Source organism: Oryctolagus cuniculus, chromosome 12 (genome assembly GCF_051225735.1).
Source record: "Oryctolagus cuniculus isolate XC-2025 breed Fujian yellow rabbit chromosome 12, ASM5122573v1, whole genome shotgun sequence".
NCBI lineage: Eukaryota > Metazoa > Chordata > Mammalia > Lagomorpha > Leporidae > Oryctolagus > Oryctolagus cuniculus.
In genome coordinates, this window is record NC_142878.1 from 24,868,903 (window position 1) to 24,881,827 (window position 12,925).

The 12,925-nt window shown below is 44.6% G+C and overlaps 1 long non-coding RNA gene across 4 annotated transcripts in view; it reads right to left on the minus strand.

The window, feature by feature from the left end:
• The window catches only part of LOC127483831 (uncharacterized), a 112,802-nt gene that overhangs the window by 25,683 nt on the left and 74,194 nt on the right, over positions 1-12,925 (minus strand). For 3 of the 4 annotated variants that reach the window (XR_016217852.1, XR_016217851.1, XR_016217853.1), the window contains exon 3: positions 6,071-6,190. The exons of the other annotated variant lie outside the window; for it this stretch is intronic. This is a non-coding gene — a long non-coding RNA (uncharacterized LOC127483831). The remainder of the gene's footprint in view (positions 1-6,070; positions 6,191-12,925) is intronic. 4 annotated transcript variants of the gene reach the window in all.

Sequence of the window (12,925 nt, forward strand, 5' to 3'; positions counted from 1 at the left end):
CCATCTCACTAGTCCAAGTGATCGATTTTAGTCACAATTGATCACACTGATAGATCTAAGAGTCAAAGGGATCACATAAACAAGACTAGTGTCTGCTAATACTAACTGATAGAATTTAAAAGGGAGAGAATGATCCAACATTGGAAGCGGGATACACAGCAGACTTATAGAATGGCAGGTGTCCTAAATAGCACTCTGGCCTCAGAATCAGCCCTTAAGGCATTCAGATCTGGCTGAAGAGCCAATGAGAGTATTTTAGGCATGGAAAGCCAAGACACTCTGGAAAAAAAAAAAAAAAAACTAAATGAAAGATCTCTGTGAGATCCCAGTGGAAAGAACGGGCCATCAAAGAAGGGAGGAGTGAACCTCCACTTTGACTGTGACCTTGTCTAAGTAAGACCAAAGTCGGTGAACTCAAAAGGCTTTCATAGCCTTGGCAACTCATGACAAGAGCCTAGGGATATTACTGATGCCATAAGCAAGAGTGTCAATTTGTTAAGTCAACAACAGGAGTCACTGTGCACTTACTCCTCATGTAGGATCTCTGTCCTTAATGTGTTGTTCAATGTGAATTAATGCTATAACTTGTACTCAATCAGTATTTTACACTTTATGTTCTGTGTGGGTGCAAACTGTTGAAATCTTTACTTAATATATACTAAATCAATCTTCTGTATATAAAGGTAATTGAAAATGAATCTTGATGTGAATGGAATGGGAGAGGGAGTGGGAGTTGGGAGGGTTGCAGGTGGGAGGGAAGTTATGGGGGGGAAAGCCATTGTAATCCATAAGCTGTACTTTGGAAATTTATATTTGCTAAATAAATGTTAAAAAAAAAAAAAGGCAGAGTTAGACTGAGAGAGGAGAGACAGAGACAGATCTCCATGCACTGGTTAACTCCCTAAATGGCCAATGGTCAGAGCTGGGCCAAGCTAAAGCCAGGAGCCCACAGCTTTTTCCACATGTCCCATGTGGGTGCAGGGGCCCAAGAACTTGGGTCACTCTGCTGGTTTCCCAGGTGCATTAGTGGGGAGCTGGATTGGAAGTGGAGCCACAGGGTCTTGAACCTACCCCATATGGGATGCTGGCATCGCAGGCAGGGTCATCCTCTATGCCACAATGTCAGCCCCTAACATGAGATTTTTAAATTGCTATTCATGACAGCATCAGAAATATAAAGTAATATATCTAACAAAAAAAGAAAGACCTTTATAGAGAAAATGATAAACACTATTTAAAAGATAAATAAATATAGAGCCAGATTCTGATGTGAATTAGTCAAATAAGCACTGTAAGAATACCAAGATCCTAAACTCTGTAAGTCCAATGCAATGGAATCTGAAACCCCAAGGTGGTATGGGTGCTCGGTCCGGTGGTTAAAATGCCCGTATCTCACCCCACAGGACTTGGGTTCAATACCTGGAACTGAAGTCAAGGAATGCAGACCCTGAAGGCAGTGGTGATGGCTCAAATGGCTGGGTTCCTGCTACTCTCAGGAAACCTGGAATTTGTTCCCAGCTCCTGGCCTGAGCCCCAGATGGTAAGTGAACCAGTAGCTGAAGGGTCTCTCTCTCTCTCTCTCTCTCAAAAATAAAATTAAATAAAATCTCAAGATTTAAAAAGTATTTCCCTTGTGTGGGTATGTATATAATTGGACAGGTTGTGTCTACAACACATGTGGAAATAGCATCATCTTGAGGAACTGGGATGGAGAGAGTGGAATTCACTTATGGAGATGTCAAGAATTATTAAATAGTATGTCAAGTAAAAAACAGAGTGTAATTAGGGCCAGAACAGAACACACAGCACAAATACGGTTTACGCAGAAAGAGAGAGCATTATAGAACAGCAGAGAAAGGACAGACTTTTTAAAAACCGTACTAGAACATGTTCATTATCTGTAAGGAAAATAAATCAAATTGAATCTTCACATAACAATTTACATAAAAGTCAACTCTAGACAAATTGAACACTTAAGGGAGAAAACAAACAGGAACGTTTTTCAAAAACAAAAAACATACAGTAGAATATCATTTAAGACCAGAATATAGCAAAACATTTCTAAAGTAAGATTTAAAAGCCAAAACTATAAAGGGAAGCTTTGTAAATATCAACTATAATCAAATGCAGAACTTCTGAGAGCCGAAGGACAGTATAAAACAGTGAATGACAGGCAACAACTGGGAGAAGACACTTGAAACAAATACAACCGATGAAACTGGATATTCAGAATACAGACAAAGGCTACAAATACAAAAAAAATGATCAAAGCTTGAGCATACATATTACAAGAGAGAAAATAAACCAATAAATAGGAACATGTCAACTTTGTTAGTATTAGGGAAATGCAGGGGCCAGAGCCGTGGCATAGCAGGCTAAGCCACCACCTGCAGCACTGGCATTCCATATGGACGCCTGTTGGAGACCTGGTTGCTCCATTTCTGATCCAACTCCTTGCTAACGGCTGGGAAAGCAGTGGAAGACAGCTTAAGTCCTTGGGCCCCTGCACCCATGTGGGACACTTGGAAGAAGCTCCAGGCTCCTGGCTTCATCTGGCCCAGCTCCAGCCATTGCAGCCATTTGGGGAGTGAACCAGCCCATGGAAGATTTCTCTCTTGCTCTGTCTCTCTTCCTCTCTCTGTAACTCTACCTTTCAAATAAATAAAAAATAAATATTTTTAGAAGAAAATGCAAATTAAAATTATAGTGCAATAGAACTCTGACTGCCAGAAAAGTAAAAAAAAAAAAAATTTAATCTGAAAATAACAAGAATCTAATGATTTTAACATTTATATGCCACTGGAATTTTAAATGGGTACAGCCACTTTGGAAAATAATTTAGCATTTTCTAATAAACTTGAAGATTCATGAGCCCTGTAATTTTTTTATCTTTTCTCCCAGGAATAAACCAAGATCAACTCCTGCACACACATGCCAGACCAAAGCACTCACAGTAGCGTTGCTCAGTGATAGCCAACTCTAGCAACAATACAAAAGTCTACCAATTATAAACGAAAATTTAAATTTGTGGCAGTCACTCAATCTAGTTTTTTTTTTTAACTTTTTTTTTTTTTTGACAGGTAGTTATAGAGAATATGAGAGAGACAGAGAGAAAGGTCTTCCTTCCGTTGGTTCACACCCCCTCCCCAAATGGCTGCTACTGCCGGCGCTGAGCCAATCCGAAGCCAGGAGCCAGGTGCTTCTCCTGGTCTCCCACGCCGGTGCAGGGCCCAAGCACTTGGGCCATCCTCCACTGCACTCCCTGGCCACAGCAGAGAGCTGGACTGGAAGAGGAGCAACTAGGATTAGAACCCGGCACCCATATGGGATGCCGGTGCTACAGGCAGAAGATTAACCAAGTGACCATGGCGCCGGCCCCTCAATCTAGTTTTATATAGTAATGAGGTGAGAATTCCAGATACGCACTAGAATCTGGATGAATCCTAAGACATACCATTGACTTTCAAGAGTTACAGAATGCAGTCTGATCCCATTTCTATGAAGTTCCCATATAAGTAAAACGGAACAATTTTAATAGAGAAATAAAAGGCAAAATTTCAAAGAAAAGCAAGGCAATGATTTATACAAAAATCAGGCCAATGTTTTTCTCTGAAGGACGAAAAACCCACGTGGTACTTCAAAGGGAATGATAAACGTTTTCCTTAAACCGGGTAGCTAGTATCATTATTTCTTGTATGTCTACATATTTTATAGATCTGTTTTGTTGCTTTTGTTTTGAAAATACTTTCAAAAATCATATACTCTGGGGCCAGTGCTGTGGCACGGCAGGTAAAGCTGCTACCTGCAGTGCTGGCATCCCATATGGGTGCTGGTTCAAGTCCTGGCTGCTCCACTTCTGATCCAGCTCTCTGCTACAGCCTGGGAAAGCAGTACAAGGTGCTCCAAGTTCTCATGGGAGATCCAGGGGAAGTTCCTGGCTCCTGGCTTCAGATTGGCACAGCTCTGGCCATTGCAGCCAACTGGGGAGTGAACCAGCGCATGGAAGATCTCAATCTCTCTCTCTCTCTGCCTCTCCTTCTCTCTGTGTAACTCTGACTTTCAAAACTAAATAAATATTTTCTTAAAAAAATCATATACTCTCCCAGTCATTTATTTTATTATTTATTTGAGAGTTATGTAGAGAGAGCTCTCATTTGCTCTTCACTCATCAAATGCCCACAACAGGCAGGGTTGGGCTTAGGCTGGGCCAGGCCAAAGCCGGGAGCCAGATACACCTTCCAGGTCTCCCATGCGGGTGGCAGGGAATGCAGTAACTGAGTTATCACCCAGGTCTGCATTAGCAGGAGGCTGGAGTCAGGAGTCAGAGCCGGGAACCGGGCCCGGGCACTGTGTAAGGGACACAGGCGTCCTCGCCACTCTGCAAAATGCTTACCCACAAGCAGAAAATCTCCACTGGGGAATTTCAAGCTTTCTAAGCATCTGTGCAAGAGGTTGGAGAGAGATTCCAGGGGCCTTCCTGCCCTCGAGCTGGGGGGCCTGGGAATGGAGGCCTGGCCAGAGATAGAGGTAGTCTCTGACTTTCCTGTTTTCTTTGAAAATGTAGAGTTCAGATAAACCCCCAACTTCCTCCTGCCACTTGCAGACATCTCTTCAAGGCCATACTGGCCCATGCACTCCACCCTTTTTCAATGAACAGAATTCACGCCCACAAACATTTGCCAGGAGTAAACGGAAAGCCCTCAAATCCAATGCCACGCAGTCCTGCGGGCTTGCCCAGACCTCTTCCCTCTGGCCTGCTGGCTTTCCTGGTTCTTCAGACTCCCTCATTTTGGCCCAGTTCCTCGGCTCTCAGTTTGTTTGGCTCCAGGGATGAGTGGTCTTGTTGGGCCAACTGCTCCAGCTTCACCCTCAGCTATCTCTCCAGAGCCCGTTTGCTAAAATCCATTCTCAAACCTCACGCACCATGCCCACACATGGGAGGGACAAGGCTGGCTTCCTCATGCACCCCCTCCCCACCCCAAATACCCGGAGGAGAGGAGGTCAGAGCGGAGCACTCGCTTCACATTCGCTCCGGTTTCCTGCTCTCCCACTAGCCCCAGCCTTGCACCTGTGCCAGCATTCCCCATTCAAACCCTGTTGACATTAGCAAGTTCAATACTCGCACTGGGACGTTCCAAACAACGGAAAAACTCTTCAGAGAAATTGATGATTGTTTCACTTTTAGCTCGAGCTTGGGGTCGGACAGGCATTCCTGAGAATCCATTCAGGACACCACCTGATGGGAGCTTTTCCTCTCATAGTTCAAAATGTTCCTCGCGGAAGGCCCTTGCACTTCACAGCCTGCCACCCAAGGAACTTGTTGCTACAACACAAACTCCCAAACCATGGAAACTGGACTGGCCAGGCCCAAAGCTGAACCATACACACAGCACAAAAATCAAGTTGCCTTAATCTCGCATTTTTGGCTCATTTTTCCTAGCCACATCCTAAAACCAAATGGATTCAATTACTAGATGAAAAATAAATTCCATCCGTGGGAACGGTTGCTATTGTCACAGAAACATTTTCCTGCCGTATCTAGGAAGAGATGAAGTCACTGTTTTAGGATAAAAGGATCAGACTTCAATTCCTGCCCCGCACAGAAAAATGGAGCAGGTAACCTCATTAGCCTGCTGATTAAAAGGTCTCTCATTAGTTTAAATTGGGTTTTAAAATCCCCAATCCAGGAGGCTCTTTCTGAAAAACAATCTGAAAATGCATATTTAAAGTCTTTCAAATGTGTGTAGTTGTGCCCAGCCGCTCAAATTCTGGGGATAATTAAGAAAGCATGCAGATTTATCTGCAAAGATATTTAATGCTGCATTACTTTTAACAATGAAGGAGGAAAAAAAACATTTAGATGTCCAACATAGTAAATTGATTAAATAAATTACTACATAGTAGAACTGCTCTTTAAATCCCAAATAGCCCTCAAGACTAAACCACAGCTCCCTATTTTTTTCTACAATCCTATTGTCTGGCGCCCCAGCACACTGAGTGCGCCCAGCCTGGAGGTTCTTGTTCCGTCACCCACACACGGACACTCCCACCAATTGAGCCGGACACTCACCAAGAATCAGTTGTGTTTGTTCCCGAAGCTCGTGCTGCTCATGTCTTTCATTGTAATTATGTAATTTGATTTAAATCATATGTACACCAATGAAGTGACAAAAGAGAGGTTTTTCTTTCTCTGGAATTGAGATTGAAAGTGTTAGACTAAATAGAGTTGAACTGCAACAAACAATAACAAAGGCTGTTGAGGTAGATGGCCACAAACAACAATACGATGTAAGGGGGAAAGGTAATGATAAATTTTTCTCTGGACCGGTAAATCAATGTAGATTTAATCTAAGATAATGGTGCTTAAGAATTCTGATGAGGTTAAATATGAAAGGATCCTACTGGATATTTATATGATAGAGTACTTGTCAGTTATTAAAAATGATGATCTAGAAAAACAGATGCTGAAATAGAAATACATCTGTGGCACATTTATTGTACAACTCAGTAATAGAACATACAACAGATGTTCCTGATTTTGTTTAAAAGTGTTATATTTATACATAAGAAAAACACTTGAAGGATAGACTATAAAAGGTTATAAGGAGTTATCTCTAGGTGATAATTAATTAACTAATGTATTTGTTTGAAGGGCAGAGAGACAGAGAAATCTATCACCTACCGGTTCTTTGATTCAAATGCCTGAGACAGTCAGGGCTGGGCCAGGCTAATGCCTGGAGCCCAGAAAGCAATCTCGTATGTGTGGCAGAGACCTAACTATGTAAGCCCTCATTGGCTATTTCCAGGATGCGTATTAGCAGGAAGTTCGAACTGGAAGCCAACGTCAGGACTGGAACCTGGGTACGCCAATATGGGATGTGGGCATCCCAGGAGGTGTCTTACCCACCAGGCCAAACACCCATTCCTCGGGTGACCATTATGGGCACCTGTAGCTTGGCTACAGACTACCACATGACAGTATGCAACAGGGGACAGGTACGCCAGTCCAGATGCCCATATCAGAGCGCCTGGGTTCAATGCTTGGCTCCATCTCCTGTTTGCAGCTGATGGCTCAAGAAGCGGGAGTCTCTGTCACCCATGTGGGAGACCTGGACTGAGTTTCTGGTCCCAGCTTGAGCCCCAGGCCATTGTGGACATTTGGGCAGTGAATAAACAGACAGAAGCTCTCTCTCCCTCCTTTCCCTATCCCTCTACCTCTCAAATAATGAAGAAAAATTAAAAAAGGAAAGAAACCTGAACCTCCATCTACAGAGGGGACAGACGGACACAACTGTAACAGAGCAGGCTAATCAGACAGGAGATGGCAAGAAGGCTGTGCTCTGGTGTCTCCTTCCACTTTCATTTCCCAGGAATGGGCCCGGGAGCATCCTGGCCATAGTTCTCAACAACAGTCATAGTATTCATTACTCATTTTTCTTGAAGCTGTTTTTTTTTTATATTTTTAAGATTTGTTTATTTCAAAGGCAGAGTTACAGAGAAAGAAGAAAAGATAGAGAGAGAAATCTTCCATCTGTTGGTTTGTTGCTCAAATGGCTACATCAGCCAGGGCAGGGCAAGGCTGAAGCCAGGAGCCAGGAACTTCTTCTGGGTCTCCCATGTGGGTGCAGGGGGCCAAGCATTTGGACCATCCTCCACTGCTTTCCCAGGTGCATTTTAGCAGGGAACTGGATGTGAAGTGGAGCAGCTGGGACTGGAACTGGCCCATATGGGATGCTGGTGTCTCAGGGGTGCTTGGATGGGGTTCCTGGGTCCTGGCCCAGCTCCGACTCTTACAGCTATTTGGACAGTGAACCAATGGATGAAAGATTCTCTCTCTCTCTCTCTCTCTCTCTCTCTTTCGATGTTTCTCTAACTCTGCCTCTCAAGTAAATAAATAATGATAATTTTATAAAACCTCCTAAATTTCACAGGAATTAAATTACCTCATAGGAATATATGAGTTAACAAATATAAAATTGCAATAGTATTGCCTAACACATAGTAAGCACTCACTCAACGTCAGTTTCCATCCATTATGTGTGTATGAACACTTATAACATACAAGCCTCTATCTTGTATTTCATACAAACATGTTAGTGTCTGCAAATGACTAAACTCTGCTTACTAGTTACCATGGGGAAAAAAGATAAATAGTAATAGAACTCTTCAATTATACCATAAATACAGTTATAAGTAATACAACTCTTCATTTATACCATAATTCTAAACTGTCATTTTATTTCATGTCCTAAGTACAGCAGTTATTAGATATACCACTATTCTCTGAAATTAGATTAACACGGTCCCATGTTGCAAACCTTTATTCAATCTACTCAAGTTTCTAACAGTCTGCGATCAAGCACTAATCGGTAACTAAACCAATATTGCCGGCACACCCGAAGCATTAACAGAGAGAAATCCACAGTTCCCCATTTTCATAGTCCCCTATATTTTTGCTTTATATAAGAAAACTTCTCATTTCTACTCAAGTCAAGCCCAAGCTAAAGTTTATTTGGTGAGAGGCAACCAATAACATAAGTATAACTGGAATAAAAAATACAAAGAAAACAGCTCTCATAGGTAGGGAAATACTCTGGGATACACACTTATGTAGCACTTACGTATCACAAATTTGACTGAACCTGAAGCAAAGGGAGACACTGCTCAGGCTATCGGGACATAATCACTTTGAGTCATTTCGAATCATTCACCAGGATCAGTTAAGGGAGGAACAATATCTGACAGCCTAACTCCAGTACCTACTGGTCCTCAGAAGCAATCAAGTTAGAGTTTGGAACTAATATTCTAGTGAACAGCTGTTTTTCTACCCCAGACTAGTATTTCAAATTTTATCTAGATTAGTAAGGATTCACTAGGCATTTCATGAACCTACTAATGGATTCAGAACATTCAGAGGGTGGCTAATTTCTAGAATAGGGCAAAGTAGAAGATTTAACATTTATCAAGTGCCTAATTGAGGAGTCTTGCAAAACAATTCATGGTAGGAAGGAGTAGGCATTTGTCCTAGTGGTTAAAATGCCACCAGTTAAGAAGCCAGCATCCCATAGCTGGGCGCATGAGTGCAACGTCTGCCTCTAACTTTGGACTCCAGCTTCTGGCCAGTGCAGATCATGGGAGGCAGCAGTGACGACTCGGGTAGTTGGGTTCTTGCCAGCCACATGGGAAGCCTGGGTTGGGTTCCCAGCTGGTGGCTTTGGCCTCAGCCCATAACCACTGCTGTAAGCATTTGGGGAATGAATGAGTGGATGAGATCGATCAATCTCTCTCTCTCCCCCTCCCTCCCTCCTGCCCTCCCTTCTTCCCTTCCTCTTTTCCTCCTCCTACTTCCCTCCTCCTCCTTCCCTCTGTCCTTCCCTCTCAAATAAATAAATAAATTAGAATGTTAAAAATATTTCCTGGAAAATATACATTGTGAAAAAAAATTCTATATGGATTTCAAACATTTTTTGCATGAAAATAAACTTACATTTCATTCCATGAACTTTTGGAAGCCACCTCATAGTTTCCAATGACTGTGAGGGATGAACGATGAACTGCCAATAGTCTCTGGATGAAGACGCCTGGCAGATGAGTGTGGGAAATGCAGAGAGAGGGACAGAACTAACGCAAGAAGACTTTAGAAAGTTCGTATTAAACACCTATTACGAAAAAACTATTCATGGACTTCCAAAACATTTTTGCACCAAAATAAACTGATCTTTTCATTTTCCACAAACGTTTGGAAGTCGCTTCCCATGAAGGAGAAGGAAGACCTGCTGTAACACTGGAGGAAGGCAGAGGGGGAGTTTCCTGCCTCCAGAGGGAGGCGAGGGTCAAATTTCAAGAGTAGAGCTAGGGTGGGGCATCAGCAGAAGACAGCCTATGGCGTCGGCTGGCCCAGGGGACAATGACTTTGCCAGGAGCACTGTGCCAGCTGCTCGGAGTCTAGGGTGTGCCTATTTAGGGTGGGGACAGGTGAGTGTGTGGGAAACTGAACCAGAGCATTGGACTGCTGGAGCTTGGTCTGTGCTCTATAGACACTGGGGAGCTACTGACTCCTTTTAAACCAAGGATGGAGCAGACCCCAGGTTTGGGGCATGCTTGTTGGCAGCAGTGGGTAGAAGGTTATAGGATCTATTGTTTCGGGTGGACATTCTTTTGAGAGTAGTTCAAAAACTTCATGGAAAAAAAGGAATTCAAAGATAAATGTTTGAGGCCGGTGCTGTAGCATAGTGGGTAAAGCCACTGCACTCACATGGGAAACCTGGAAGAAGCTCCAGGCTCCTGGCTTCTGCCTGGCCCAGCTCTGGCTGTTGTAGCCATCTGGGGAGTGAACCAATGGATGGAAGATTCTCTCTCTCTCTTTCTCTCTTTCTGTGTGTGTGTGTGTGTGTGTGTGTAATTCTGTCTTTCAAATATATAAATCTTCAAAGATAAATTTATTTTAGTGCAAAAATGTTTGAAATCTCTGCACATGAAGGTTCCTCAAAAACTTCATGGTAAACACACATGAAAGCATGAGTTTCATAAAGTTTTTGTACCAAAATAATTTCTCTTTTTTTTTTGTTTAAATATTTATCTATTTATTTGGAAGATAAAGTTACAAAGAGAGGGAGATACACACACAGTCTTCCATCTGCTGGTTCACTCCCCAAATGGCTACAACAGCCAGGGCTATGCCAGGCTGAAGCCAAAAGGCAGAAGCTTCATCCGGGTCTTTCACATGGATGCAGGGGCCCAAAGACTTGAGCCATATTCTGCTGCTTTCCCAGGCCATGAGCAGGGAGCTGGATCAGAATTGGAACAGCTGGGACTCAAACCAGCATCCACAGGGGATGCCAGTGCTGTAGGTAGCACTGTGCCACAGCGCTGGCCCTGAATATGTTTTTCTTATACAGATGAGAATATTCTCAAAGAATATTCTTTGAGAACTTGTTCATTGATGCAAACCTATCATTCATTAAAAAAAAGATTTATTTATTTATTTGAAAGTCAGAGTTACACAGAGAGGAGAGGCGGAGAGGGAGAGGGAGGGAGGGAGAGAGGGAGAGAGGGAGAAAGGGAGAGAGGGAGAGAGGGAGAGAGGGAGAGAGGGAGAGAGGGAGAGAGGGAGAGAGGAAGAGAGAGGTCTTCCATCTGCTGGTTCACTCCCCAGATGGCCGCAATGGCTGGAGCTGCACCGATCCAAGGCCAGGAGCTTCTTCCGGGTCTCCCACATGGGTGCAGGGGCCCAAGGACTTCAGCCATCTTCCACTGCTATCCCAGACCACAGCAGAGAACTGGATCAGAAGAGGAGCAGCTGGGACTAGAATCAGCATCTATATGGGATGCCTGCGCTTCAAGCTAGGGCTTTAACCCACTGTGCCTCAGTGCCGCCCCCCCTCCTTTTTCTGCTACTAACTTTTGAATAAAGGCAAAAAAATTACTGATAAAAACTGCTTTTTCCCCCCACAATCATCCTTGATACACACACAACTCATACTTGGCAAGTATTTCCAAATTTCTTTAAGCTGTGAGTTTGACCTGCACGATCACGAGGATCCGAGGGAAGAGCGCCTGGGCTGGCTTGTTGATCCCTCCCCGCCCAGGGCCTAAGCCACAGGCACACTCCAAAAAGGGCCTTGCAGCTTGAACTGTGTCCGGGCCCATTGCTCACTCTGTCCACTGCTGGGAACTCCATCCTATGCCTCCGATTCCTTCCTGATTTATACAGGCATGAGCAAGTGTGTTCGATGCCAGCACACTGAGCAGCCCACTGGGATCTGTGTTCTAGGCTCCTCTGAGAGACTTCTCTGCACCTCTCTGATGGAGAGGTGAGCCCGATCTCCCCTGTTCAGGTCCCAGGCCCCCCCACCATATAGCCATAACAAGAGGCAACCTACACCCAGGGGCTTCAGGACCGACCTGGCCAAGGATGAACCCTTCGGCTCTTCCCATGATGTGGCTTCACACTCAGCCCCAACGCAGGAACTCAGATGAGTCCCTGTGCACAACTGTAACTGAAAATTGGGTCTGCAGAGGGGAGCCAGCATTGTGGCGCAGTGGGTTAAGTCAAAGGCTGCGATGCAGGCATCCCATGTGAGTGCGGGTTTAAGTCTCAGCTGTTCCACTTCCTATCCAGCGCCCTGCTAATGTACCCAGGAAAGCAGTGGAGAATGGCCCAAGTGCTTGGGCCCTAGCACCCACCCGGGAGACCCAGATGGAATTTTTGGCTCCTGGCTCTGCATGTCCCAGCCCCAGCTGTTGCAGTCACCTGGGGAGTGAACCAGCAAATAGAAGATTGATCTCTCTCTCTGTCTCTGTCTCTGTCTCTCTCCCTCTCCTGCTCTGTGTGTATGCATGCGTAACTGCCTTTCAGATAAATAAATCTTTAAAAAGAGAAGGAAAAGAAAAACAGGCTCTCTTCATGCTGATTAGTAAGGCCCTGTGGCTTGCCAAGGTACCTATTAGTGTCCAATTTGTCACCACGTCTGGCTGACTAACCTCGGCCTTCAGCTCTGCAAATACAAGACTCTGACTCACCTGAAGGGTAATGATCAGGAGGCCAGAACGCCTACCTGGGAAAGTGCTTTGATGAGCAGGGACACTCGCCCCTGAGTCTGAGCACTGCCCGGCCTGGATGTGCCTATCCTGGATGTGCCCCAAGACAGAGCTCAGGGGACCGGCGCTGTGGCTTAGCAGGTAACGCCTCCGCCTGTGGTGCTGGCATCCTATCCCGGCACCCGTGCAAATCCTGGCTACTGCAGTTCCAATCCAGCTCTCTGCTGTGGCCTGGGAAAGCAGTAGAAGATGGCCCAAGTCCTTGGGCCCCTGCACCCAGAAGAAGCTCCTGGCTCCTGGCTTCAGATTGTCACAGTTCCAGCCATTGTGGCCATTTGGGGAGTGAACCAGTAGATAGAAAATCTCTCTCTGTATGTTTCTCCCT